General features: G+C 43.2%; 1 long non-coding RNA gene across 1 annotated transcript; it reads left to right on the top strand.

Moving 5' to 3' along the window:
- The first annotated feature begins 97 nt into the window (after positions 1–97).
- Positions 98–26,992, top strand: LOC142044746 (uncharacterized). Its single transcript, XR_012654411.1, has 4 exons — positions 98–480; positions 12,908–13,111; positions 20,375–20,600; positions 23,526–26,992. It is a non-coding gene; the product is annotated as an uncharacterized LOC142044746 (long non-coding RNA).
- Positions 26,993–27,405: the final 413 nt, after the last annotated feature.

Below are 27,405 nucleotides of genomic sequence, written 5' to 3' on the forward strand. Positions count from 1 at the left end.
GCTCGGCCGCCACCCGGCCCCGGCTCCTCCTACGCCCGGCCCGGCCCCGCTCCTGCCCCCGCCCTCCGCCGGCGCCAGGGGGAGGGGACGCGGGCGGGAAGGCGGCCGGAGCGCCGCGACCCCCTTCTCCACACACCCCCGCCCCGGGCCTCGGTCCCGGCCCTGCCCCGGAGGAGCCGGGCGATGCGTCCCGGCCGCCCCGGCACCCCCCCCGACCCCCGACCGAGAAGCCGCCTCCCGCGGGGGCGTCGGGCCGGAGCTCGGCCGCCCTGAGCCGTCGTGAGGGGAGCGGGGGCGGGGAGGAAGGCTGAGGCGGCCCGGGCTGCCCGAGTCTCTCTGAGGTAACAAGCGGCTCCGTGAGGCCGAGGGGAAAGCCCGCGTCTCCGCTTCCCGCCCGGGCTGCCGGCGGAGGGGCGGGCAGTTCGCTCCGGAGCGGGGATCTGCCGCGGAGCCCGACAAACGCGTCTGCCCGCGGGAGAGGTAGGTTTTCGGTGGGAATCGGGGACTGTTTCCCAAGTGGCGGGTCCGCCCGCTTGCGCAGTCACTTGCCCAGCTGCTGGAACTCAGCTTAATTCCGGCTCAGGTGACAGGACTAGCAGTCGTTTAAATGAGCCGGAGATCCAGCCTGTCGGTTTTGCATCGGTCGCCTTCGTGCCGAACAAATCCCGGAAAATATTTTAATAGGACGTGAAGGTGCTACAGATTTTGGGCAAGGAAAGGGATAACGTGTAGACCAACTGGAGAGGAAACACCTGTTACAGTATTTTTAAGAGAACGTGGCAGTTATCAATCCCTCCCCAACACGAAAGCATTCAGATAGCAGCACTTTCCATAATAAACGAACACGCATCCTCACTCCTGCATGTCTCATGTTGAAACTGTTAGTACTTCTTGAGCCAGTCTAGGGTTTGCATCTGTGAGACGCCTTGATTTTTGCTTACCTGCTAAAAAAGGAATAGCCACGTAGCAGTACTTTTTTTAAGCCATGCCCAGTTCATTTTGCTTATTCAGCTTTTACCGCCCACATTTGTGGTTTTGCAGCTGTACCTGGTGATGCGTAATTTCAGTTCAGAATCAGATACCCACCAGATATTAAAGTACTGGAGACACCCAAAGAGAGAGGATGTTACATTATTTGGGAAAAGCAAAAGAAAAAACAACTTACCAGGGACTCCAAAATAATAATATGGGATGTGATTCAGGGCTGTGTGACATACTAGGTGAGGGAGGGGTTGTTTCACTTTCATTATTGTATGGCAGTATTGTGCTGTGCTGTGTGCAGCCTTCGCCTCGGATTCCCATTTCCCGCCTAGATTCCCATCTCAATCCCAGAGTTGGGAAAAAGAAACTCATTGCATCACAGTGCTTCTCTGAGGTAGTGCAAAGCGAGTAGGTTTCTTCTGGGTGCCTGGTATGAAAGCGTAAAAAGAACAGATGTTCTCTTTGCGTGGATACTATTTGCAAATTCCCATGTGCAATGTATGTTACACCCTTTTGAAGTGGCGGGCACCACTTCAGAAAAAGAAAAGAAGAATCTTGTATCAAAGAGTTTAGACCATGAAGATCTGAACTGGTACAGGGATCCTCATGTGTGTGTACTCTCACTTTATGCATTGATTTACTGTCCACATAATAAAGAAATACCTAAAAGCTTAGGTATGATTATTGATTTACAGCAGTGCTGCTGTTACCAAATCATAGCAGTCAAAGCACTTATTTCCGTATTTTACCAAGATTCTGCTGTACTTGAATTATTTTCGTGTGCTAGTGAAATGTCGCTCTTCTGGTATTCAAAACAGGTATCAATAGTTTCTAACAGTGATGCAGACAAGTCAGGACAGAAAACAGTTTCAGTAATAGGGTGAAAATGCAACTGGGATTTTCGGTTTTGTTGACCAATAACGTGCATTATAAAAAGAGAACACTGCTCCCTTTACAGATGTTTTCCACAGTTGCTTGAAACAAGATACCCACATCCCCACAGTTCTGCGTGTGTGCATTTCCAGCTAGCAGCGGTCAGTCAGACCAGGGACTCTCCTGAAAGTGTCACCAGCCAACTTTCACTGATGGCAGTGTATTAGTTTTGTATGTTAGCCATGGCCTAGCTAAATGAGACGACAAATCCATCAGGCCCAATACTTATTTGGACCTGGTACCACAGCTAACGACTCTGACACAGCCAGGGACGTGTGTTATCCCACTACTACGCACCTCCCCTTCACCACTTACTTAAAGGATCATCTCTGTTTCATAGTAATCTACCCCTAATAATCGGACGCAGTAAGATGGGAGAGTACTGTGTGTTGTTTCGGATCCTTGGGAGAATTTAGGAAAACGGTGACGTGGACAGGTTCCGGGTATATAGAAGGGCTTCTGAGGTAAGCCCTTAGATACTCGAGGTTGTGAAGTCCTCAGCAGTCTGAGCTTCCACTGACCTCAGGAGAACAGGTTTGCAGGGCACAGCGCAGTGTGTTTGGTTATTACTGCCGACATCTCCTGTACAAATGCACTCCAATCTACAGTGTACCATTTAAGTTGCCTGTTGTTAAAGTCAAATGGCTCATGATAGTCTGTAATGCAATACAGATAATAACAGAGCGTATGTGAAAATATTTGGGAAAACATTAAGAGCCTGTAATTTGCTCTCTAGCCCTCAGATGCATAGGCCTGTTGCAAGATTTCCCCAAATCACCGAGTTGTCTGTAGCATGAGGTCTCCACTGTAGTAAGTATGGGCATGAAGAATGTCAAAAGTTGCTTGATAGGAAGGAATATGGAATACTTCACTGTCTGGGTAGTGCATGTATGCAGGCTGTACACATTGTCTGGGGTTTGTTTGTTTTTCATTTTAGAGCATCTGAGGTCACCATTTAATTACAGTGAGGTTATTCATTAGCCTTCATGACAGTGTGGCGACGTGGTCACCGTGGCTGGTCTCCAGATGTTCTGGAATTCAGGCACTTGGGCTAGCTTATGGAGGCAGACAATGCATTAAAGTTTCCTACTGATTTCTGTGCTAGAGTAAAACCCCCTCAAGAAGGGGTATGTCAGCCTTGTACACCACCCAAAAACCTGAGCCAATAATGACTGTACTGGTGTCAAGGTAACTCAACCTTTCTAGTCTCCTACAGTGTGAAAGCTGCCTAATTTTGCAGGAGAAAATTAGAGCCTGTTTATTTGTTTCCTTGCCAGCCTTCCCTAGCTATTTATATACATTGTCCTGCCTATGGGCCCCATTTGGTCTCCAGGCTAACAGTATTTTGTAAGTTCACATGGGGTGAAGTGTTTGTCATGGAACAGGGTTCATTTTTGCTGAGCTGATCTTCTTTTGGAGACAAATTGAGCAAGTGGTTGAAGGTGTATGTCATGCCAGCTACTAACTGGTGCCCCCAACATGTCACAGGTTTGCTGTGTGTGGTCTTGGTGTTCAGCACCTCAGTCTGTCTCTCTTTTTCCTCCACTGGCAGTGTCTCTGTCTTCTGGGACGTTGAACCTCCATGCCCAGATGAGTGCTTTCTGGAGATACCACAGGGACTGAATGGGACTGTTTGTAATGATAGAGGAGGTACAAACTGCCAAAATAAACACGCTGCTTTTTAAACACAGATGTATCCCTAAAAGAGAAGCATGTACCTCAGTTGTTTAGCAAATCCTAGACAAGGCCTTACAGACAAAAGAGAAGGGCGGTAAGGGAGGCTTATTCCTCAGCCTCGAAACGTGCTGGCACTCCAGTGGTTTATTAGTTGCACCTCTCATGAGGCATGAGGTCACTGTAAAAGCTATGAACAGGAGAAGCGTGGCAATTTCTGGTTTTGTTTCTGCTTATTGCCTTCCTTTATGACTTCTTTCTCCTAAATGAGCAAATGAGTGTGCATGCTCATTAAACAGAAATATTTGTACTCATCATCTTCCAGACAGCCCTAACTACAGCTCTCTCTCAAGGCGCTCTCTTTCAGGCTACAAAGCCTGAAAGAGCTATTCATCACATTGCCACTGCTCTGTCTGCATATTTGTCCTTATATGGGCTAGGTTCTTCCTCCTCACCCCATAGATTAGTCCACAGCCTAGATGCCCTAATCAAGGGAAATTGCCCTGCATTTCAAGAGTTAGTCTGCTTTCTCTAGGGTTGCAGTTCCACCCCTTTCTCCCTCTCCTTTTCCTTGTGCTGGCACTGGCGTCTGCTTGACCCTTCCCCAAGGCAATTGAGCTCCACGAGCTGATGAAAAACTAGCTCAACAGTGACAGTGAGTAGTTTTCTGCTGGTTTCGTGATCAGCACAGAGGAGGCTGATGAGGCAGCCCATGGCTGGCGCCACTGACCTTCAGATCCCTGGGGCTTCAGCTGGGCAGCGCTGGCTGCTCACGCCAGCGAGGTGCACGGGCCTTCGCCTCCCCTTGGCAAGTGTCCGTGCTCTGCCCCCTCTTCAAACCTTGCAGCTCTTGGAGCACCTCCGTTGTAGGAGTGTTTTCTTTCACCGGGATTGAACAAGCGTATCGCTATATTACTTCTGCCTGGTAGGTGTTGGAACCACAGTGCACTGAAAATGAGACAGGTCAATCAACCAGCTTGAGACAACCTTATCACGGAAAAGCATGACCTGGATGATTAGAATTTGCCTGTGTTACAGGCAACTGAAAAGAAGGTCTTGGATAGAAACCATGAGGCAACCCGAGCTGTAGATACAGCCACCGAGCTGTAGTAAACTCTTCCCTGATAACACAGATGCTAGAGATGCAGGTGAAAATGCGGGTTCAGGAGGAACTCCCCACCCAGGTCTTCTGTAGGAAGTTAGTTTAGCCTTCGTTTCTCAACTGTGAGTCAAGGTCTTAAATCAGCTTTCTTCAGTGAGGAATCTGAGTTTGTGAACGGCCGACAGCCAGCACTGTGTGGAGGGAGCAGCCCTGCTGTGTCCATGCCACCAGCCAGCTCGATTCTCTCCTTACTAGTACTTCCCATTCACCAAAACCATACGAGTCCTCCGGTATTTTGTACCTATCTAGGTAGATTTATATGTTCTACCATGTTAAGGAATCAGTGCTCTAATTTTTCTAGACTTTCTGCTATATGAAAGAAAAAACTTTTTTCTTGAATTTCAGGGGGCTTAGTGTGGATGTAGTCACCAAATGACGTGGAAATATAGGATTAGGGGCTCGATCAGAAAGTAAGCAATTGTGATTCAAAGTGATCACAATGCAAGAAGTTCTGGTAGGTGCACAAAATGAGAGTTTTGCATAGATTTCTTTTTTCTAACTGCAGCATTTTAAGACCTAACGAGACTCCACCAACACATGACAACCCAAGGCTATCCTACTATTCTATCATGTTTTTGGAGTTTAATAGGGCACTGTGTGTGGATGTGTACATAGGTCTATATGCCTACAAGAAGTTACAGAATTACGGCCTATAAAAAGATGTATTAAGTTTTCACTCTTCCAGCATCATGAAACGGATGGAGTAAGTCAGCTGGTAGTAAGACAGAATTTGCTTTAGTTCTTATAAGGTCATCAAGATTCTTGTTCATGATAAACAGATCCATGTATCTATGAGAAGTCCTATGGACTGCAGCAGCCCACGAATGGGAATCTGAGTGCAGGGTTGGCAGAATCAGATGGCACCATCCTAGTGACCAATAATGACATGGGAACCAAAATGAATGCAAGTTATTTTCACAACACAGGTTTGTGACAGTTGTAAAAACTTTATTTTTATTTGCAAGTTCAATACTGTCTTCATGTGACTCATTTAAAAAAAGTGACAAATACAGCAGAATAGACCTGTGTTTTCAGTTGAGCCCACCTCTTCACTATTGACATTCGTGCATATCAAGTATCTTCTGCACTTTATACCCTAATTTTAAGTCATGTCTCTAGTCCGTGAGCCATAGCCATTCCCTATGAAGCAATTCATGTGGTGCCAAGCCTGGTCAGGAAGAAAAGGCCATTGAAGAGTGTCACAGACAACTTTGCCTCAGGGCAAAATCATATCCAGTCAGGAGTTCCACTTTGTCCTGTCTCTGGCTGTGTTACTACACTTTTATTTCACCTCTTGGCTGGATGAGCCATTGTGTTCCCCATTTTTCCTTCCTCTTTGAACTCCTCCCCGCCCATACTGGCAGTATGCAGAGAGAAGTGGAACTTCTCCTCCAGGCGCTTGTTAAAGGTCAAAAGAATGTGATTGAATTTGGCAGTAAAGAACAGCTGTCCTCTTTTTATCCACTTACAGAAAGATAACATTGTGACCTTCAAAGCGTAAACTGATCACTGTGAAATGGAATTTATCACAATGATTTTTCCTAAAAGCATGGAACCCCCTCATGGACTCTTGCTTCATCTGCCTACATCTCACCCTTTCTCGCCCTTTCTCGAGGGATGCACCAGCTATTGGTGGATAATAGAACTTATTTAGAAAGGCAATATTAATGTAATTAGGAGTATAAAGACAGTCATGATTTACTTACATGTGTGAAGATGGGACTTGGAGATTAAGAGACGAAAGGATGATCAAAGTGGAATTTAGAATATGCAAATATAATTGATACCAGTGTGGTTTTGGAGAGTAATAGTGGAAAGTTTTGCTTAAGTTTGTAGTCTTCAAATTAGAAACTTACTGTATAAAATTTTAAAGTCCTCTTCTAGTCCTAGTTTAGAACTAGAAAAAAGGATGCTATGATGATTTTGTTAGTAACAGTTACTTCTGTAACAGAAAATCTTTCCCTCCTAGAATATGAAAGAGGACTTCCTAGCTGCTTTCTAATTTGTATAAAGAGGCAAAAACCACAGAGTATTTTGGATTTGGGTTGATAGCTAGTTAGTTGGACTTTCACTGTATTAGACATTGTATCTAGGTACTAAAGCCTACTAAAACAACCCTAAGGTTTATTAAAATAATTTCAAACACAGCGTAAGGGCAACATCATTACATTTGAAACATTGCCATACTGTAATATCCTGTAGAGACTTTACATAAAGATGCTGCATTCAGAATTTCCTATTTTTCTGTGCCTTTAACCATGTATTTATGATTAAAATAAAGTGCACCACTCCCCAGTGCATCCCTTTAGATCACAGTGTTTCTGGGAATTAATTTCTATGTCATTCTTTCGAGCGTATTTTCAATTTCACTATTTAGAAATTTGCTGTTGATTGATCTTATGAAACTGTTCTGTTTTGCTTTTGCCCTTTCTTTTTTAATAACCAAGTTTTTCATCATTACTCACCTTGGGTGCTCCTCCAGAAGTCTTATTGAGATCACTGGAACTATTCATAGCCAAGGTATAAATAAGCATGATGGGATTTGACCTTCAGCCACCTCAAAAACATATTCTCCCATCTAATTATATAGACATAATCCTGCTCTAAATTCAAGAGCAAAAATACTTTAAAATCGCCTCTGACAAACAGTGTCTACTGTTTGCAGCTGAAACAGAACTTTTTCCTCCTGCTATAATACAGTTATCCTCTATGTAGTTCTGTTATGGGAAAATTTGATGCAAATGATGTTTGCTGAAGCAGTATATTTTTTGGCACTTTGTTTCTGAGTTGCTATGATTTGCATGCTACTGTTTTGATGTCCTTCCAGACTGTAGATGCTGCCGTGTTTCTTGGGAGCCTGGGAAGTTACCTAAAAATGAAACCTGTTGCTGGTGATGCCCTTTATAAAAGCAAGTTGCTGAAATAATTGCTTTAGTACCTCCTGGTCTGGCTTCAGCTCTGAAAATATTATTTGAAAGTTTGTTTGCTTGCTTTTTTCCATTTGAAATGCCAAGTAGGAGGTAAACATAATTGCAGACTGCCTTTCTTTGGCTATTTAGTTATCAGTAATAATTAGTATTCTCACGACGTTTTCATCTTCCGAGCATTGCAGAAACATAGTGCTATATTCTGTGCTGATTTACACTTATGTCAGCTTCACTGAAACATTGCTTAAATTGGTTATGGGAGCAGATCAGTTCTGTATTTGGCCTGACACACCACTGACCAGTTCCAGCAGCTTTGAATATAAAGTATCCCAACCTTCCTTCACACTCCAGGGCAAAAAACTCTTAAATCAGAGAGAAGACTTAGAACCATAAAGAATGGAAGAAGGAAAATGCTCAGGGAAGAAGTTTCTCTCTATTATGAGATTTTTTTTCATAGAATGTGAATTATATATATATCCTTTTAACACACTGAGAAGACAGCTTCTGTGAGATAGAGGCAGTTGCAGAAATTATTAATGCTTGTTGATATTTAATCTAAATCCCTAATTTAAACAGAAGTGCTGGGTGAAACTCATTCCAGATTTAATATGATGTAATCTAATTGACTTCAAACACCTGCTTGTGTCAAAGCTGGTCTGTTTAAAAATAACAGAGTAAAGAGCACTTCTAGAACGTATTGGAGATGTTAACATAAGATATTATTATTGGGGTAAGCTTGTTCCTATTTAATTCAAATAAAGAAGCTTGTAATTCTCTAAAGCTCAGATGAGATTACTATAAAATAACATAGCAAGATTGCTATTCTTAAACCAGAAAAAGGAGAAAGGAGAAAATTAATTTACTGTAGACAAATGAAACTGAATGGAAAAATAATTGAAATTAAAAGGTGAAACAAAAGGGGGTTTGTCCAAAAGAGAAGAGAGAAGATACAAAGTGTAAAACAAAAGCTTCATTATAGAATACGTACATGGACAATGAGAACGGAAGAGAGTAAAAGAAAAATAAATAGGAATATCCATTCTGGTTGGAAGATAGCAGTGCCTGTAGAAAAAGATTTCCATTCTCAGTGAAATGGCAAGTAGGGACCTGATCATATAGCCTGTTGCTGGTCAGCTGAGTGCTGAAGTATTTTCTTAGTTCTTAGGAACACTATTAACAGTTAAAAGCATACCTAAATGAAGCCTATGCTAAAATTCTTCAGTGAAGAAGGATGGACTTGAATTTAAATTCTATTATGAGTTTTTGATTGGGGTTATAAATTAGCTAACTTCTAGACATACGGAAAATGGATAGTAACAAAAAGGAAATAAAAATCAAGAGTACAAATGGAGAAATCACAGCAAACACTTGTTAGCTGTGTTCTTCAGAGCCGGTAGAAAAAATCCATCCCTTTCAGTGAGCTTCAGGTCAAAGCTTGTGTTTTGATGGATAAAGCACGCAAGTTCACAATGTGCTTATATTCATTGTAAGTACATCTTGTGATCATGAAAGAGAAAAGGTTAGTAACAAACCGTTGTATGAAGGCACAATAACTGTAACAACTTGAAACTCAAGGCCTTTTTAAAATGAAAGAATTTAGGCAATCCAGGGAATGGAAGTAGAGTTTGTTCTCCAGGTAAAACATTTGCCTCATTGCCTCTGTCCTCAAATTGCCAATATAAAGGATGAAAAACTTGGTGGGAAGCTAGCAATAGTGAGAGAAGCTGTTACAATCTTGTGGTAGAAGGTTTAAAACCGAAGGAAGTGATTGTTTTTTCTCAGTGCATGATTACATTGCAGAACTCCTTGCCTTGTGGAGGCCAAAAGTTAAAAAAAAGGTTAGACTAATGGAAATCAGAAAGTCCCAAAGCTGCTGATTGTCAGACACTTGCAGTGTTTCCCAGGAAAGAGCTCCTGTACCCTTGCTCTGTGTCCCACTTGAATCCATCCTCCCCACCTCTGTGAAAGGAATGCTTTTCTGAAGCAGCCCCCAAAACACTGCAGTTGCATATAAACATAAACTGAAATTTGGGTCAGCTTGTCTTAAAGCATTAATCTAAAAGCTGTGGCATTTCAGGAGATGAAAATGACAGCTCATTTGTCCCTTCTGTGGGACACTGAGATTTTGAGGTGCAGTCAGGGTAGGAGGTAACTGTGGAAAGGGGCTGCAGAGGTCTCCCAGACTGTGGGCTAACTCATCCTCTAGTATAAATTAGACCCACATGAAGGGTAACAACTGTTCAAGGCTTTATTTTTCCAGTTTTTGAATAACAAGCTGTAGGTGGTCTCTTGCTTCTTGATTGTCAGCTGGAAGGATCATAAAACTACATTGACACGATCCAGCTAGTTGAAAGAAGAAATCAAGTAGTGTTGATTTTAGGAAGTAGTATAATCTATACTGGTTTTAAGCAAAGAAATGTAGAGATAGTAGTTGGAGATTATAGAGTTGAAAAGATTTTGCAAAAGCTGCATAACTTGATCAAAACTTAGATGAGGGTAGATGTTTGGCCTTAAACTATCTTACACTATCTGATAGCAGTGGTAACTTATTATTCTGGTCTTTGTAGCTTCCTCCCATCTGGTCTTCTATTTCTGAGAGATTTTTCTGTTAAGTCTTTTATTAGGTCTCCCTGGCAAGGCAGGTGGCTGCTTGTGCCCCATTTGTTTCATGCTGGAAATAAAATCGAATCACAAGAGGCTACAGAAATAAGTGGTTCATATTTTCAACCTGCTAAAATAAACATTAACTCTGAGCCCTCAAATGTTTTCAGGAGATCTGACCCAGAATTTATCAGGCACTTGAAATAAACTGTTAACTATTAACCAGTAAACGGAGGCTGGTTTGGTCACATTCTGAGATCAGCCATTGCCAAGGAATGAGATGATTTGTGACCTTGACAAACTGCGTTTCCGACTGCAGCAAAAAAAATGAGCCTCTTCTAAGAGAGGAGTAGATTAGCATCTACTGTTTGTGCATATTAATTGCATTAATATGATAACAAATGTAGCAGTAAAAGTAACTGTTCACCAGGGTGTACTCACAGGCGAACAGTCCAGCCTTCAGTTCTGACATTGTTTGTCTGAAAAAAGCAGAATTGTATTCTAGCCTTCTTTACAGTCCACTTTTTTTCAGAAAACAAACCCCCAAAAACTAGCTGTGGGTGGGCTCTTAGGACCTCAGCCCACCATGGGAAGCATCCTGTGAGAAGCAACTCATCATCAGAAATAGTATCAGAAATCGTGTGGCCAGCAGGACTAGGGAAGGGATCGTCCCCCTGTACTCGGCACTGGTGAGGCTGCACCTCAAATACTGTCTTCAGTTTTGGGCCTCTCAAAGACATTGAGGGGCAACGAAGCTGGTGAAGGGTCTAGAGAACAAGTCTAATGAGGAGCGGCTGAGGGAACTGGGGTTGTTTAACCTGGAGAAAAGGAGGCTGAGGGGAGACCTTATCACTCTCTACAACTGCCTGAAAGGAGGTTGTAGCGAGGTGGGGGTCAGTCTCTTCTCCCAAATAACAAGCAATAGGGTGAGAGGAAACAGCCTCAAGTTGTGTCAGGGGAGGTTTAGATTGGACATTAGGAAATATTCCGTCACCGAAATGGTTATCAAGCATTGGAACAGGCTGCCCAGGGAAGTGGTGGAGTCACCATCCCTGGAGGTATTTAAAAGACATGTAGACATGGCGCTTAGGGACATGGTTTAGTGGTGAACTTGGCAGTGTTGGGTTAATGGTTAGACTCGATGATCTTAAAGGTCCTTTCCAAGCTAAATGATTCTATGATTCTATGATTGGAACTGGGCCATGGATACATGGTGTACCTTGTCCTGAAAGCAGCCTGTTGCTTGCTTTCAGCTTGAGCCACATTTCTTCCTCATAGTTCCCAGGCTGAATGGTTTGGGCATAGGCTATACAGTCAATGGAGAGAGGTGTTTTCAAAGGCCTCCTGTAGGAGACCCTGTCAGCCCATGTAGGTGTCCCCAGAGTGAATTATTTCTCATTCATTTACAGTGAGGTTCATCTACTATTGTGTTACCCTTTCAGTTAAATCCAGTTAAGATTCTCTGAATTTCTGCTTTGTCTTTTCTGGACATGGGTAGATGAAAGAACTTGAAGCAGGAGGGATAACTTGCCAGAAGAAAAGGTGAGCGAGTAGAGAGGGTGGGTGTCTGGGTTCCCTCTGTGGTCAGTGGAGAGAAACGGGAACCTCACCACTGCAATTGACTTCACCTTGCAGACGGAGTGGGGTGAAACAACCTGCTTAGTTAGGGAAGGCATTGTAAGATGGCCAGTGTTTGAGAAATGAATCCTACACATTGTACCATTTCTGAGAGTTACCTCATTCATCTCTCTTCTTTAACTGGCCTTTCATCTTTCTTCTTTTATTTTGCATATCAAACCATGTCATATCTAATATTGAGACAACCCTCTATTAGCTTTTTGTCATGAAGAAATGTAGTATTAATTTCTAGCATGTTTTCCACTTGTCAGCTGTATTTTTGATCCATAAAAATGCTTTGGTTGTCACAGTCTGATGCCTAATCAAGCAGCGTCACCTTGGAAAATAATATCTCCCTCTTCGATTACAGTTCTTTAAATGTGTTCCTAAGCAGGGAAAAAGAAGCTAGCACAGTGTACCCAGACTTTCAAAAGGATTTAACAAGACTGGCTATATGAGGTTATCAAAAACATTGAATAGTTGTGGGCCAAGTCTGACGAATATAGTAAGGGGTTTCTTAATTTCTGTTCTGCATTTTTTTCCTTTGAGACTCCGTGTTTCCTTTTGTAACTTCCAAAGATTTTTGTTTAAAAATGCACACTAAGATATTAGTTTGGAATGAATTAAAAATTTGCATGTCATACCATAGTTTCATGGCTGAATGCTCAAGGTAATCTCCTTGACATCTTTTCCAGTGAGTAAAATGAAGAAAAAAATCCTTTCCATTTGACCCAAATTATGTCAGAGAGAGGAGGGCTGAGTCACTGTATCTTTACCCCTTACTATTGCTAACACCACAGAAGCCGGTGGGTGGGAATTATGATAGTCTGAACTACTTGGAGCTGTAGTCATGAATTTGGCTGCAATGTAGGCATACCCATAGAGGTGTTTCTATTTTGGCTAAGAAAATGAGAATTTTAATGTGTTGCATCAACTTCCTCTCTCTAAGAACATTTTTCATTGGAAGATGAAAGCAGGAGCTCTCTGCTCACACGTGCTTTACAATTCACAGGATTTTGTCCAAAATCATGGGGGTTCGGTGATTGTGATCCTCGCTTCCTCTGTGACGATGTGATATTACATCTTCCCAACCATGAAGTGGTTCAGAAGAAATTCCAGTTTCTGCAGTTCGATAGGATTTGTAGTGATTATCCCAAGAAGATATTCTTTGGAAGATAGATATCCTTTTGGAAGACATCCTGGAAGAATCTACAATGTAAGTTGGTGCCTAGTCTCATCCTACAGTACGTGGGGGTTTTGTGGATTTGTGTTGTCATGTCTTGAAACACGAACTATGCCAATCACAAAAGGACATTCAGGAGATGACTGTATTATGGGGCATGAGGACATCTCTCTGTTGCAGAGTCTGGATGCTTAAAAACTCCTGTCCTGATTTCATGCTTGAAACACCATACCAGTCCGTTCACTGTCCTTTTTTTTCCATGTAAAAGCAAACTTGATGTTCAGACTGGAGGGTGCAGGTGCAATGTGGGGCAGGTGCGAACGTGGGCAGGTGCCTTTATCTGGACAAGTAGGAAAATTAAGACTGCAGACATATATACAGTCTACATGCCCTGACAGTATTGGCACAGCCAAAAACTGGAGGAATTACTTCTGAAACAAGCTCTTGCAAAGAAAAAAAGTGATTAGCATTTCTCTCAGACATTTTTTTTTTTAAAATTTTCTCCGTTGAATGTGCAGTATGTGTTATTAATGTTTACCTTACAAAGTAGGATAAAACATGCTGGATGTCACGTGAATGCTCAGGGTATGCATGGTCCCAGACAGGTTTGAACAACAGATTAAAGATAATTTGTGTAGCGCACAAAGTGGGGAGGAGAAGGAAGGTCTCGGGGTGCCGGCAGTTCATGCGGCGGCTTCGCAGAGCGCTGGCGGGTGGCAGCACGGGGGTGTCCCCCCCGCCGAGGGGCCGGGGGGTCTCATACCGGGGAGTCGTTAGTGAACACCCACCCAGTGCTCCCTCCTCTGCCCCGCTGGCCGGGGTCTCAGCGCTGGGTTCCCAGCTGTGGTGGCCCATTAGATATTTTGGGGTTCTGCTCTTTCCAACCTTCTAAATCCCAATGATTCGCTGTGGTATGATGGCAGGCAGCCAGGCTGCCTGCACTTCTCTGCTGTTCCTCCTCACAGAATCATTTTTTGGCATGATACCAGGTCCCAAATATAAACCGGCTTCTAGGCAGTTCGAGCAACACCTGTAATAAACGAGCCCGTTCGTCTCGCTGTCCTGAAGAGCCCCGGGAAGGCCAAAGAGCTTTTCACTGTGCCTCTGAGTCCGTGTGCTTGGGCTGTTGAACCGATAGGAAGGTGAATGAGGAGAAAAGAGACAGATCACCGCGACTGCTGATGTTGAGGTTCAGACCTCTCTTCTGAAAACCAGGCAGCTGCTAGCTAAAGTCATACAGCTAAGGGAAACGTGTGCCGTGACCCAAGGGGAAAGGTGGACATCACTGTAGGCGCAGGGGTCAAAGCATACACTTCCCATGGAAATTAAGTGGCTGTGGAAATCATAACTAATGGAAAACCTGTTTCTAGTGTTTTAGGTTGCAACCCCATTACAGTTAAGTAGTCTGTTGCAATGCTAAAGGTAGCAGTACCTTTGGCAGAGCTACCGTCCACTGGGTGGAGGCTGCCAGCCCCTCACGGACCTGCTGAGCCTTCAGAGAGTGCCCCCGCTGCGTGCCTTTGCAGAGGTGCCAGCCCCACCTCGTGGGGAAGGGTACTTGGGGACAAATTCTGGTAAATACTGACACATGCTGTTCCCCAGCAGCTAATAAATTAACTAGCTTCAAAGAGTCAGGGGAAACCCCTAGGCGCTGAAGGCCCAGGAGTTTGGCTGTCCCTAAGTATTTCCTCACTACTCTTTGCTCTCTAACTGCTTAGCCTGAAAGCTCAAATACATAACAGTCATGTGGCTGCAATAAGAAAGCTTTTCTTCAGCAGTGGATTAACAATCTTGCGTTCTGAAGAAGCTGGCAAACGAAGGAACTGACGATCAGCCTCAGCAGTTGCCTTTTCAACAGCCTTGCTCCTGGAGAGGGAGACCGAGAGCTGCCCAGAGCCCGTGTCCGAGGCTCCGACGGCTGCAGCTGCTCAGAGGGTCTCGCACCCGGGGAGCAGTGGCCCTGGCTGGTGCTGGCCCTGGTGCAGTTTAGTGCTGGTCTCGGCGATGCTGACATGTGGACTGGGGGAGCAGGGGCTGCACGTCTTTCCTTGAACGCATCCCCGGTGTGCCAGTGGAGGACTACGGCACTCTTAATCCCCCTCCCTCTAATTCAGACAACAGCAGCATCATGTAACTGCAGTAATACTGTGGCAAGTAAGGACCAGCATTTATCCTGTTTGGATACAGCTCTGCTACCACTGCTCTGAACATGAACGATCCTATCCACAAATTAAACTGAAAGCTTATCACAGCAAGAAATACTTGACAAAGACTAATGATTCAAACAGCAGAGATTACCTAGGTTGTTCACCCTCTGGAAAAGCTTCACTGCTAAGAGCTGTGAAGCTACTGTGGTGGAGATGGAGAGCCTCTTCCCCTGAATAGTCACAGCATGAGTCCAAAAATCATTTGTATTGCAGTCACACTGCGCTGAGATGCTGACATGCTTGGGATGTTGCTGTTCATGTTCTCTGTCACAGGCCGCAGTCTACCACTGCAGTAATCAAGAATGACCCTGAACCTAGGAAAGAAATGGTTTAGGGGCCACAGCTGAATTGAAAGAGACAAAACAGGGTGCGCTATTTTTTGGACCATTGATAAAATGGTGAATTGATACATTATTTCCTGGAATAATCCGGTACCATTAGTCAGAAAGTAACATTAAGTCAGCAATACAAATTAACATCCCAGTGGAAATGAATTCCCGTGATCTCTGAACTGGAAGAAGCGTTGGCAGAGGGCAACAGTCAGCTGATGGTAAAGGATTAGTCACAAACCTAGCCTCCATGCACTGTGCGTGAGCGTCCGGAGCCCGTGGCCGTGGCCCCGTGGTTGTCATGACAGCCCAGAGGCTGCCGCTGCCCAGGATTCACCGGCCAGCATGAGAGCCCTCTTCACGCCGGTTGGAAATGGATCCCGTGGGAAGAGTGCTGAGGGCAAGATCTCGTGGGTGTCAAGCCGGATGCAAACAGCCGCCTCCATGTTTACCGCACTGAAACAAGAAGGTGTTCCTTCTTCAGTCACTTTTTTCCATCCTGCTTTTACAGTAAATCCTCTGTCAGGGAGTACTTTTCCCAAGGATGCTTTATATAAAAAAGCAGTAGAAATGTCGTTGTATTCAGAAAATGTTCGCATGTGCAGTCAGATGCTGTTAAGATCACACTCCCTTTCCTGAAAAACTTGTTTGCTATTTGTTTCTGATGAGCATAGAGACTGACAGCATCCCTTAAAGACATGAAAACAAATAACTTCCTTTAAAGTGCAGTTTATATTCTTTGCTTCCTCTCTCACAGACATGCTGGCGCAGCGTATTGGTCTGCTCCCTCCTATGCAGGCAGGTACTTTTGCTGAAGCCTGTTTTGAACAAAACCTGTTGTCAGGTGTCCCGTTGTTGCCTGCTGGATAATTTTCAGGTTGTGCGTTACCACTTGGCTGTGCTGGGGCTGCCACTGAGGATATTTTTTCCTCCTGCGCCTACACACGTATGAAAAACTCCACTGTTCCTCATCAACAGCAGGTGATGGTCTTGGTGCAGGGGCTCTGTGTGCAGGCTGCCAGTGCTCCCCATCCTGGGGCTGCCTGGAAAATGGACACGGACCTCTGTCAGTCCCTCTTCGCCAGTCTGCCCTTTTGCCCTGGCACCGGTAAACCACAGAAGGGCAGCACGGCTGGTGCAGAGCACAGCTCTGCTGGCTCTGCGCACCTAATGCCAATGAAAAGCCCCTTTGTGTGGCAGAAATTCTCTGCTGCCCGTCTCCAGATGCACTCCAGCCCTTTGCTAGCGCCTGAGCTGTGCAACGTGGTCAGAGCAGAACAGAAAACCCAGCTGAAGCAGCACGTGTCCTGAGGGCTGCAGAGCTGTGTGCTGGTGGATGGGTACTGCCTTGGCCGCAGGGATCGCAGGGACCTTCACCTTGCGGGAGCTACCTGAGGGTGTTTCTGTGGCTTTGGGAAGAGAAATGCACCCCTCCTTACCTTGCACAGCCTGTGGGAATGAGTGGGTGTACTGGATTAGGCTGCTGGGAGTGAAAGTTGTCGACTCAGCTTCCAAGTTTTTAATCTGTATATTTCCCACTTTCCACGTCCTGATGCAATGTCAGTATATCTATAGTAAAAAAATGTCTATACATTATGTTTCCTCACCTACCTCAGAAATTACCTCTGACTGGACTAAGTACTCTGGCAGCATGAAAAAATACAGTCATTTGTATGGTGAGAAAGCATACGAACAACTCTGAGTTAGTTGTGGTCCAAATATCCTAGTGCTTAACCCAAATCTGAGTACGCCTTTTACATAGCAAAGGTCGCAGTAAAGAAAGAACAACTGGGGGGAAAAATCAAGCTGAGGATTTCCTTTGATGCAAAGTGCAGTGCTGAGAGTTTTAGGTGGTTTGGGGTTTTCTCCCCCATTTTTAATTAAGCTTAATGATAATATGTGGATTCTCAAATGTATTTCAGTAGTTGTTCATGGTGAGTAAAAAGCTCTCCACGGCTGCAACAGAGCTCTGTGGAGCAGCTTCTGCCAGCCCTGGGCACAGGAGTAGTACTTACACAGCCAGTGTTACTCTGGTATCTGCAGTTAGTTAGAAACACTTTTCCAAGAGGTGAGATGCCTTGTTTTCAATTTATCAGTGATGCCCGTGTGTCAGTGGGATAGTTAAAAAGAAGAGCTGCTTTTACTTCTGCTTCCTTGAAATACAGATGACACCCAAAATCAGAAAATGATGGAAAAGAAGATTCTTAGTCAGGCACAGTATAGCGCTGTAGGGCATTAGACATGAAGCAGCGAAGTGACTAGCTGAAAAGTTGCCTTACTTTCAAGGAGCCAGTGTCTGACACCATTTGCAGTATTGTAAATGTTGATACAACCTGAATAGTTCCAATGCAACAACTCGTGAACACCAATGGAAATTATTAGTCAAGTCTTCTGAAAGTTAAATAACTTTTATATAAGGCATTTTGAAGCCTGTAGAGTTACATCTATATGAGAATAAAAGCAACGCTGAAGTCTGGGTGAAATGAAATTTTGCATGAGCTTTTTTTGGAAAACTAAAAAAAAATAAATCTACTTTTATCTATATTGAAAAGGGATAATTGAACTTTTTCAGCCTGGAGGCAGGCTGAGTCTTTTAGCAGTGGTATATATATATAACACTATAATATTCCATTGGTTTAAATTTTGTTTACCAATTAAAGGCACACACTCCAATCACAAAAATACAGAGCATTAGGAGTAACTGGTTTTACTTGGATACCTAAAACTAGATTCCTACATCAAATGGTCTTAGTAGGGCCAATGAGTTAGTTGGTGCCTTTGATTATTAGTTGCTGAGACTCTATTAAAGTGCATCCCATCAGGCCAAGCCTGTAGCTGTCAGGGCAGTATTCTGTAAGACACTCTGGCTGATTATTCATTTCTAGGTTTGCTCTCTTCCTATACCAATATTATGTTCATTAAAGAGCAGAAATGATGAGCTTCAAAGTTATTTTACTTTAAAACTGTAGAGCAAAAATTGAGGGGAAAAAAAGTGCGTGTGTGGGTGTTCTCTCTAACGAGGGTGTTCTGATCCAGGGTAGCTACTGTCTTTTTATATAATTATGAGTGGGGCTATAAAAGAGAAAATGACCCCGTGTAAAGGATGTACATTAATCAAACCCTGTGCAATTCAAGCCATGGAAGGAGTAACAGAGAGCAGCAGCAGGGCAAGATGCATTGTAATTCATACTGATCAAAAGAAACTGTTCCATGTCTGTTCAGCCAAATCATACGTGCCAGTTTCTGAAGGCAAAATGAAGTAATGATACTGTAACGAACATATTTAATTTGTTTTTCATTTCTCCTATAGTCTCCCATCTTTCAAATGGCTTGTTAAATCCCCCAAAGCTACATATATAATGAATTTTTGATAGTTGAGGTTACAGACTCGTTCATGCGTCTGAGCCGGGGTTCCAGAACGTCTCTATTAATTTTCGCAGGAGCAGTCCTCTGCAGTCTTTCTTGCTCTGCTGAACACTCCTAATTTTGATTCATTCGGTTGGCATTTTGAGCTGAAGGCATTAAAAAAAAAGGGTTGTTGCAAAGTCTTCATTAGCTTGTTGGGAATTTGCCGTCCTGGCCAAAACCTTAGGAGTGACTTTCTTCTTTGTTATTATTCATATTCCTTCGCTATTCCATCCCTCAGTTCATGCCTTCGATAAAGATGATAATGAGGACCTAATCTTCAACAATTTATTTGACAATCTAAGAGGCACTGGAAACAAGCAAATGACAATCATATCCCATAAATTTTATTTTACATGCATTTCACAGGCTTTTATGGGAGTGTTAGTGATGCTGAATGTGATTCTAGAGCAGATTACTTGGTTAGACACCTCTCCCTCCGCTACAGAAACAGTAAGATAAGATGAAGACCCTGGACTTCAGGGTCTAAGACTAACAGGACTCAACTGAGGTTAAGAAAGTGTCAAACCAAGTTAGACCAATCGCTCTCATCCTTGTAAGCAAGGAAGTATTTCTGCCACAAGCTGGCCCCACTGAGACCTTCTCCACTCAATACCAGCAGCCAGTTTGGAGGCAGAGGGCAGGTAAATGAAACTGCCTCCACAGGGTGTGGGAAGATTACCGATGACAGACCCTGTGGCTGCCATTGTGTGACACCTTCATGGTGTCACAAGGCATAGAAGGCAGCAAAAACCAACCTTGGGTTGTTTCCACACTGCAGGAATTCTCCCCCTCTCCCCATACCTCCAAAAATGTGACACTCTGTTGTCTGTGTTTCCCTGATCAAACATTCTTCTTCGCCAAACCATTTTGGGAGTGTGTTCTGGAAAACCCCAAGCATTTCTTCTGTACTACCTCAGCTTTCCAAGGAATGAAGAACAGATTTTTTTCCTGGCTCAATTACTTGCATCCAGACGCTTCCTAGAAAGTGTAAAAAGAAGCGTCTGTGTCCCTAGCCAACCTCAGAGGACCACCTGGTCAGTGCAACTGTTCAGTAAATAAGATCGCCTGCATGGTTCTGCCAAGCTCCTGTTACCACCAGCCCCTACAAAATAAGCAGGTGGAGAACCTACACAAAAGTCCAGAGAAAGTTTTAAGTCTGGAATAAGATTTTTATTATGTTCTCACAGTGTTACCTTGTGGGTTGCTTTCTTCTCCCTCTGTGGCAGCATTGCCATAGTTTGAGTCTATGGTTTGCTTGCTGGGGTCAGGCACCAGGGTTTCTATTTTGTATGCCACTGGCCAAATGTTCAAGCCAACATACTCATGATGGCACGCTCACGGCTTTTTTCCAGGCTCTTATATGTCAAGAGGAATAAAGCACGAGCAACTGTGACCAGCTGCCCTCCCATCCTGCTCCATGGACACCAAAAAATGCAGAACCTGAAACTTAGCAAATGGATGTATTCCAGGGATTTGGATGAAGAAACTGAATCCTTCTTCACTCTCTGAGATACTTGAACAAAATAATACTGTAGGAAGGTTTTGCAGCGTAGCTGGGTGAAATGAAGTTTGAGGAAAGTAAGTGCTAATCTCTAACTTGAAATAATTTTTCAGATCTGTAATGTGTTGCTAATTAATTATACACACACTTTATGATAATTGGCTAAATCTCTTTTTAAGTCTGGCTGATGATAGTACACAAGAAACTTTTACAGGTACTGGTCACTTGAACAATTCAGATTTAACCTCACTTCAGGCTGATTTTATTGTCCTTTGCTTCCTTTCTCTTGCAGGTTCTGATTAATGATAGAACCTACAACCCCATGGTTTTCAAGTTTCTTTTACAGCCTGTCGTGTGAAAGTTCAGCCAGTAAATTATTTGCCTGGTTTCCTTTCTCCCTTCCTTTATTAATTTGCTACAAAAAAGACACAAAATGAGTCAGAATTTATCCTCATGAAAGCTGATAATTTGCTCTTAAATCATAAGCATCTCCATATTGTGTCATTCTTAATGTGTTTGCTAGTTACTATTCTTAGTAATGAGACTACGATCACTAGTTGGTATTTCTTTGGAATTTCTTTAGCATGAGTTCAGTGTTAGCAACATTTCTGTCCTGCAGGATAATGCAAAAATAAAATATCTATAACTTAACTGGTATTCCTAGGGCTAGAGTTAGAGTCAGGGTTAAGGTTTCATCTCAGCATGGCATAATAAATGTGAGATGATCACTTGTAGATATTTATTAACAAGTCAGCTGTTCCATTCTTTATCATGCCTGGAGAAGAGCCATCCAGTCCTGATGGTCACTGTAACTGTCTATCATCTCAAGTCCTTCTGTCACTGATTCTTACGCCTTCATAGTTGCGTTCCACTTTTGTTACCTGTGAAGAGGGATGTCCAAGTTCAGTGAACATTGAAATATTGCCCCCAATCCACAGTCATCCACAGCAGTCGGAGCTAGTACCCTATGTTCTCTTTAAGTACAATGGAAGGAAACAGAGGAATTGTCTCTCCTACTTGCCTAACTTTTCACAGGCATTCGTTTTAGGATGACACATATCAACTTTGATGGTACATTTCCCTGGTCATTGATTATAAAAGGAGCCTACAATGACAATCTAAGGCTAAATACCTTCAAACACCTAAATTAAAGCAAATGAGTTCTACCTTTGCCTTTCAACCTTCATAGGGAATGCACCTGCCAAGCAAATACACTTTAGCCTTGTCACAACCACTGGCGTAAGCTCAAATCTGATTCTGTCTACAATCAAAAATGGAGATTCGTGTGTCCCTATTTCCTCACAGGACACTTGTAGGGGGGACGTGACAAAGGCACTACAGTCACCAAAAAACTTTCTAGTCCATCCACACACGCCCAGAAGAGTATCAGTGTAATCAAGCACATACTTTAAGTGTTCCAGTTCAGAGTTTATTGTAGCTAAAAAGCAGATGAAGTGGGTTTGCTGCCCTGACCTATGGACTGCAGTAGCCCAGCCAAAAGAAGGAATTTTGTTCTCCTTGGCAAAGGGAAGGAGCAGGCAGCTGTTGAAATGTTTATAGCCTAAATCACCACAGCTATTTGGTCCACTGCAGGTGAGACAGACACCTAAAAAGACCAACGCTTCTTGGCACAATTCATAAATTCTGCTTGGAAGGAGAGTAAGAAGTGATCCAGTGAACATGGTTAGCAAGGGGTAAAAATGCAGAATCCCAACAAAGAAGAGAAAAAATATACCTTGTAGAAATCTTTGAAATCCTAAATAATAATTTCCCTTTTTTAAAAAAGCAGCAAATCCTCTCATATCTTGACAATGTAAGCAAAAAGTATTATTTCTGTAGCAATAGTACCTGCAGGTTCTGGGTAAGACCCAAAGCCCTGGCTGTGCTGGACACTGGATAGCACCTAGTACCTATCCCAGTAGGCTCCCGTCACCCTCACTCCAGGGAGCTAACTTCAGTCCAAAACATGTGTAGATGCATTCATGAAGCACCATCTGTAGCTAGTAAGCATGACCAAGAGATTCAAGTGATGTGCCAGCAAACACAGTTACAGGAATTTTGGATGAGGGCATGCTGTTGACGACATGCATATCCAGCTGCCCGGGAAGGCATGCTCCTGTCCCTGGAGAACTTATGTTCCCAGCTTTGGGTCTGCAAGTTCTTAGCCTTGTGCTTAACTTTGAGCACATCAACACCTTCCCACCCTACCCTGGAAATCGGTTTGCACACTTGAGGTTATACGGGTGCGTATGTCTGTGCAGGTCCTGCTCTGAGAAAGTGCCTAAGATGAAGTGGAAAGAGGCAATGAAATGCATCCCCTCTTACTTTTGTGTCAACTGTAAATAAAGTTCCCATCTCCCCATTTGTCCCTGTAACGTAAAGGATGTTTTTAGCAAACTGTATGAGCACATGCACACCAGCACGGAATGAGACTCCTGTGTTGGAAAGAAAGCATTTTACAGAATTAGGAAGCCACCGACTGTACATGTACCTATTCAGTACTTGGAAACCATCTTGTGGTATTTTGCTGAAAGGTCCCAGCAGCACAGGAGGCTTTCTGAGGGTGGGTCGCAGCCCTGGAAAGGTTTCTCCTCACTGGAGGCTCACCTAGCCACAATCAGGGACCCAGAAGCTCTTTAAATTTCTTTATTGCGAGTGGATTCCAGCGCTGCTGTTTTAATTCATCTCTCGGGCACACTTACCAGTCACGAGCTTTACCTTGTTCAGTAAGAAGACCTCACAGTTCAGCTGCTGCGGGACCAGAGGCTCTTCACCCCTATGCAGATTCTCTAGCAGCCCCTTGCCCATAACTCCAAGCTTGTGAGCATTTGCATGTTTCCTTTTCTCACTTCTGCCACCTGTGGCAAGGGAGACAGAGTCACACAGACTTGCAGGCACTCCAAAAATCACTTCTTTTTGTTTTAACTAAAGGAAATATTGGAAGAACTGTGTAAAAGCTAAAAACCAAGTGCTATCCTTCCAATTCAATCTTTTATTTTCAGATGGTGTGGCACACATTCAAGGATGGATAAAGAAGGAATGAGGAGATGCTCTATGATGAATAAAAGCACCAAATCAGTTCACAAACACAAAAACTGGACCATTTTCAAAAAAGTCAGGTGCACAGTGAGTGGAAGCTGTTCCAAGTCTCATGCTTATACAGCAGCCAGCAGATGTTTTACATCCATGTCTGAGCAACCAGCTCTCTTCTCATCAGTATTAAGTGTTCAGCTGACATTAAAGGGACAGACAGAATTAAAACTGAGAGCTCAGAAACCTAAGCAGCTTTTCTGAGGTTTGCTATGTCTACTAATTATTGCACATGCTTCTTTTTTTTCTCAAAGGTATTAATGAACATTTTTTAAAATGAGAAGAATCCTGAGAAGAGCAGCCACGGACACATAAACAGCTCAATAATAACAACATATAAATATTCTCAAGCAATAATTGTGGAAAACACATATGAAAACAACATAACAAAATTTCAAGAGATTAGTATAAAAAATACAGGAAAGAGACAGAAGTGGCTGCCAAAGGCCTTTGAATACAGTCCTGTTAACCTCTTCCCCTTCCTGGATTTTGTGACCTGCTTTGTAAAGTAGTTACAGATTTGCGTACCATGTCTGACAGCTCAAAAAATCACACCACTCTTTCATAACAAATATAAGTAGAGATTATTTGGTATAATATGTCATAGATCAAAGAGCATTGGGGTCCAGGTACTCACTCTGACTCCACCTTGACTGCATACTAGGGGGAAAGCCAGATGTTTGTGCTCCTTTTCCTTCCGTGAGGCTCTTTTCCACCCGAGGAAGACCTAGGCACGTGAGAAGAGAGGGGCTGGTGATGTACTTGAACAGGTCCCCCAGTGTGGGATATCAGTGACTATTAATACAGGATTTACCTTCGAGTGCACCTGAACCACAGTTTTGATATCAAGATCAAGAAAAAATTGAAGCTCTACCCTAAAGGACTTAGAATATCTGTGCAAATGTAAGTACATGCTTATATTTAAGGAATGAAATGAACAACTCTCTTGATTTATTCATCCAGAACTGAATCAGTACATTGACTTTTAGATTAATAGGCTAACTTTTAAATGACAAGAGTTTCACTGTAAGTAATGTGTTGTTCAAAACTTCTTCTATTTTATATTAAGGGGAAAAAAAGGCTGTGGCGAGGTGAGCGGCTCTGAAGGCAGAGATGTTCCAGGGGTAACGGGTTGTAGTGCAAAAGGTGCTGAGTGGTTGGAGGGAAAACTCAACAAATTTAAGAGACACTTTTGTATCCTGCAAATAATCTAATGTGGACTGTGTATGAATTGGATTTATTTGGATACCAGTACCTTAGTCAGACATCATAGTTTTTCTCTAGCCAGCTGAATACAGCTAAGAAATTTGTAACTGTAATGCAGATAAGTTTCTGGTGCTGAGTCCCACATCCTGTATACGTCCTTCATTCTTCCATCTGTCCTGGTAACAAAAACATGGCATCTGAACTCATACCCTACTTTTGGTCATTAGGTGTATTTAGGGAAAATAGCATACAGACCATTACTTTTCAGCACAAAGTTTCCAAAGCATTTGCCAGTGCAAATGCCTAACCCTACTTGCAAGACTTCTCTTTTGTATTTACCTTATCTCACAGTCCTTGGAATCACCTGTGGAGTCCCAGAAATGCTCAGAGCATCGACAGAAAACTAGAAGTGTAGAGGGTTCCTCTCTTTCTTCCCATAGTCAGCAGCTTAGGGACTTGCTGAGCTAAAGGTTGCACCCTTACCACCATATGTAACCACTTCTGCCCTCCATTCATTTCTTTTCTTTCCTCTCCATCGCTTTCTTTGAACTCCACATTCATTCTCTGCTCTTTTTTCTCCCTTATCAAATATGTCCTTATCTTCATTTTCAAGAACTGCCCTGGCATGTTTGCACTGTGTTGTCACCCCTGATTCTCTATAAAGATACTGATTCCAGCCACCAGCTGGCCATTTGTTGCATTTCTTGATGCATCCCTTTGGTGCTTCCTCCCATGCAGCCATCACATATGGGAGAAGAATGCATAAACATTTATGGAGTGAATGCATTGTGCTTTTCAAAGCTTTCCAGCAAAAATCTTGAAACTCTTATGCTGCAGGTGTGTGCAAAGTACTGTCACCCCCATGCTGACCAATAATGACTTCTTGATTTTCCTGTCTGCTTGTTTGTATCCCCCCGAGTGTTGTCTCGTACACTTGGATTGTAAAGTTTTCTGGGACCCTGTCCTTTTTACAAGCTTTGCGCAATTCCTAGTGCAACAAGGTCTTGATCAGTGAGTAGTGCTTCTGAGCGTGACAAGAATTACAGACAAGGATTCTGACAAAAAATAGCAGTTCTCACTCTTCTTCTGATACTCCAGTGCCTGTATTTTACAAGCTTTTCGGTGTGTGAGTAGACAGGAAAGATCGCTTCCTCAGAACAGTAGGCAAAAATTTAAGCATAGCTTGGACACAAGGAACTTGAAAACAAGTTTCAGTCTGAAGGTGATGCTTGGGTTATAAATCTGGCAATCAGAAGAATTGTGCTGTCAATAATGATTACAAAGGGTGTAGGAGAGAGGAAATCTTTTGTTGGGCAGACAGCAGAGCACAGTGATATATATGGGTTGCGAGAGAGGAATTGCTTCTCTTTCAAGCTCTCTTGCTTAAAAGTGAGAAAAAGTAGGAGAAGATTCATAGCACTGCAACTCGCCAGGCTGCTCTGTGTTAGCCTGAGCTGTACATCAGTCACTTTGCCCATCTGGGAAATGGAAGAGGCTCAGAAGTCCAGGCCCGGAAAATTCATCTCCTGGAGGGACCTAATAATAACTAATGCAAAGGTGCACTGTTATGTACTGAAGATGATCCTGCAGTCCCTAAAATCCGGCACTGACGGCTGCTGTTTTTGTGGAGGAACGTTTCTGTGGCACACTGCCAAGGGACAGTGAGAGTCTTTCAGAGGCAGATTTCTGCCCACAGCAGATGGAAGTAACAGCCTTTAGTTGCAAACAGAAGCCTAACAACAGCAAGAAAGGACACGACCGTGTAGAAACGGTGGCACAGACAAAGCTGATGATGCTTTTAAGGCAGATGCGTACCACGAATACCTTGTGAAGGGAATGTGCAATGAGTGGCGAGGGACCAAGAACCTTCTCATGAAGTGCAAGTCAATTATCTATGCATATATCCTTCTATGTTAGCCGATGGCATCTATTCTTAATATCCGCTGTTAAGTATTTGTGTGTTCACACATCTTATGTCGAACTGTGTAAACAAACTGTGTTTCCAGAAATGCTCTGTACTCATCTTATGTTCTACTGTGAAAATCCATTAGTAGTTAAATTCTTGTCATCCTTGTGCAATATACCAAAAAGATTTGTAACCTTGTTAGTGAACTCAGCAAAGAAAGAGATAAAAATAAGCTCTGATAATGTCACTGTGGGTCTGTTTGGGCTTTTTTTTTCTTTTCCTTTTAGGTTGAGTAGAGGGTAAGATAAAAGAGAAATACATGAAATACATGAAAGTGCCCTTTCTCTTGTAAACCAGTGAGCTATAGATGTTAGTGATGGAGCTACAAAATTTGTTTTTAGCCTTCCCTATATGTTCCATATATACCCCATACGAATAAAGTGCCAGGGTTGTCATGCCACATCTTTTCAATTAATAGTGTTCACTGCAGACATATCTGGGCACTCTTATCAAAGAGCCCCAAGTCCTACAGCTCCTGTCCACAGCCTCACCATCAAGACTATGCCCACGTTAGTAAGGCTGGCAGAGGGACTCTGAACAGATGAAGTTCTTGGGCTTCCCAGGAGCAGCCGATGCCATGTTTACGTCCTTCATGTGTCTACCATGTGAAACAAGCAAGT

This window comes from Buteo buteo, chromosome 25 (genome assembly GCF_964188355.1).
Source record: "Buteo buteo chromosome 25, bButBut1.hap1.1, whole genome shotgun sequence".
NCBI classification, from domain to species: Eukaryota; Metazoa; Chordata; class Aves; order Accipitriformes; family Accipitridae; genus Buteo; species Buteo buteo.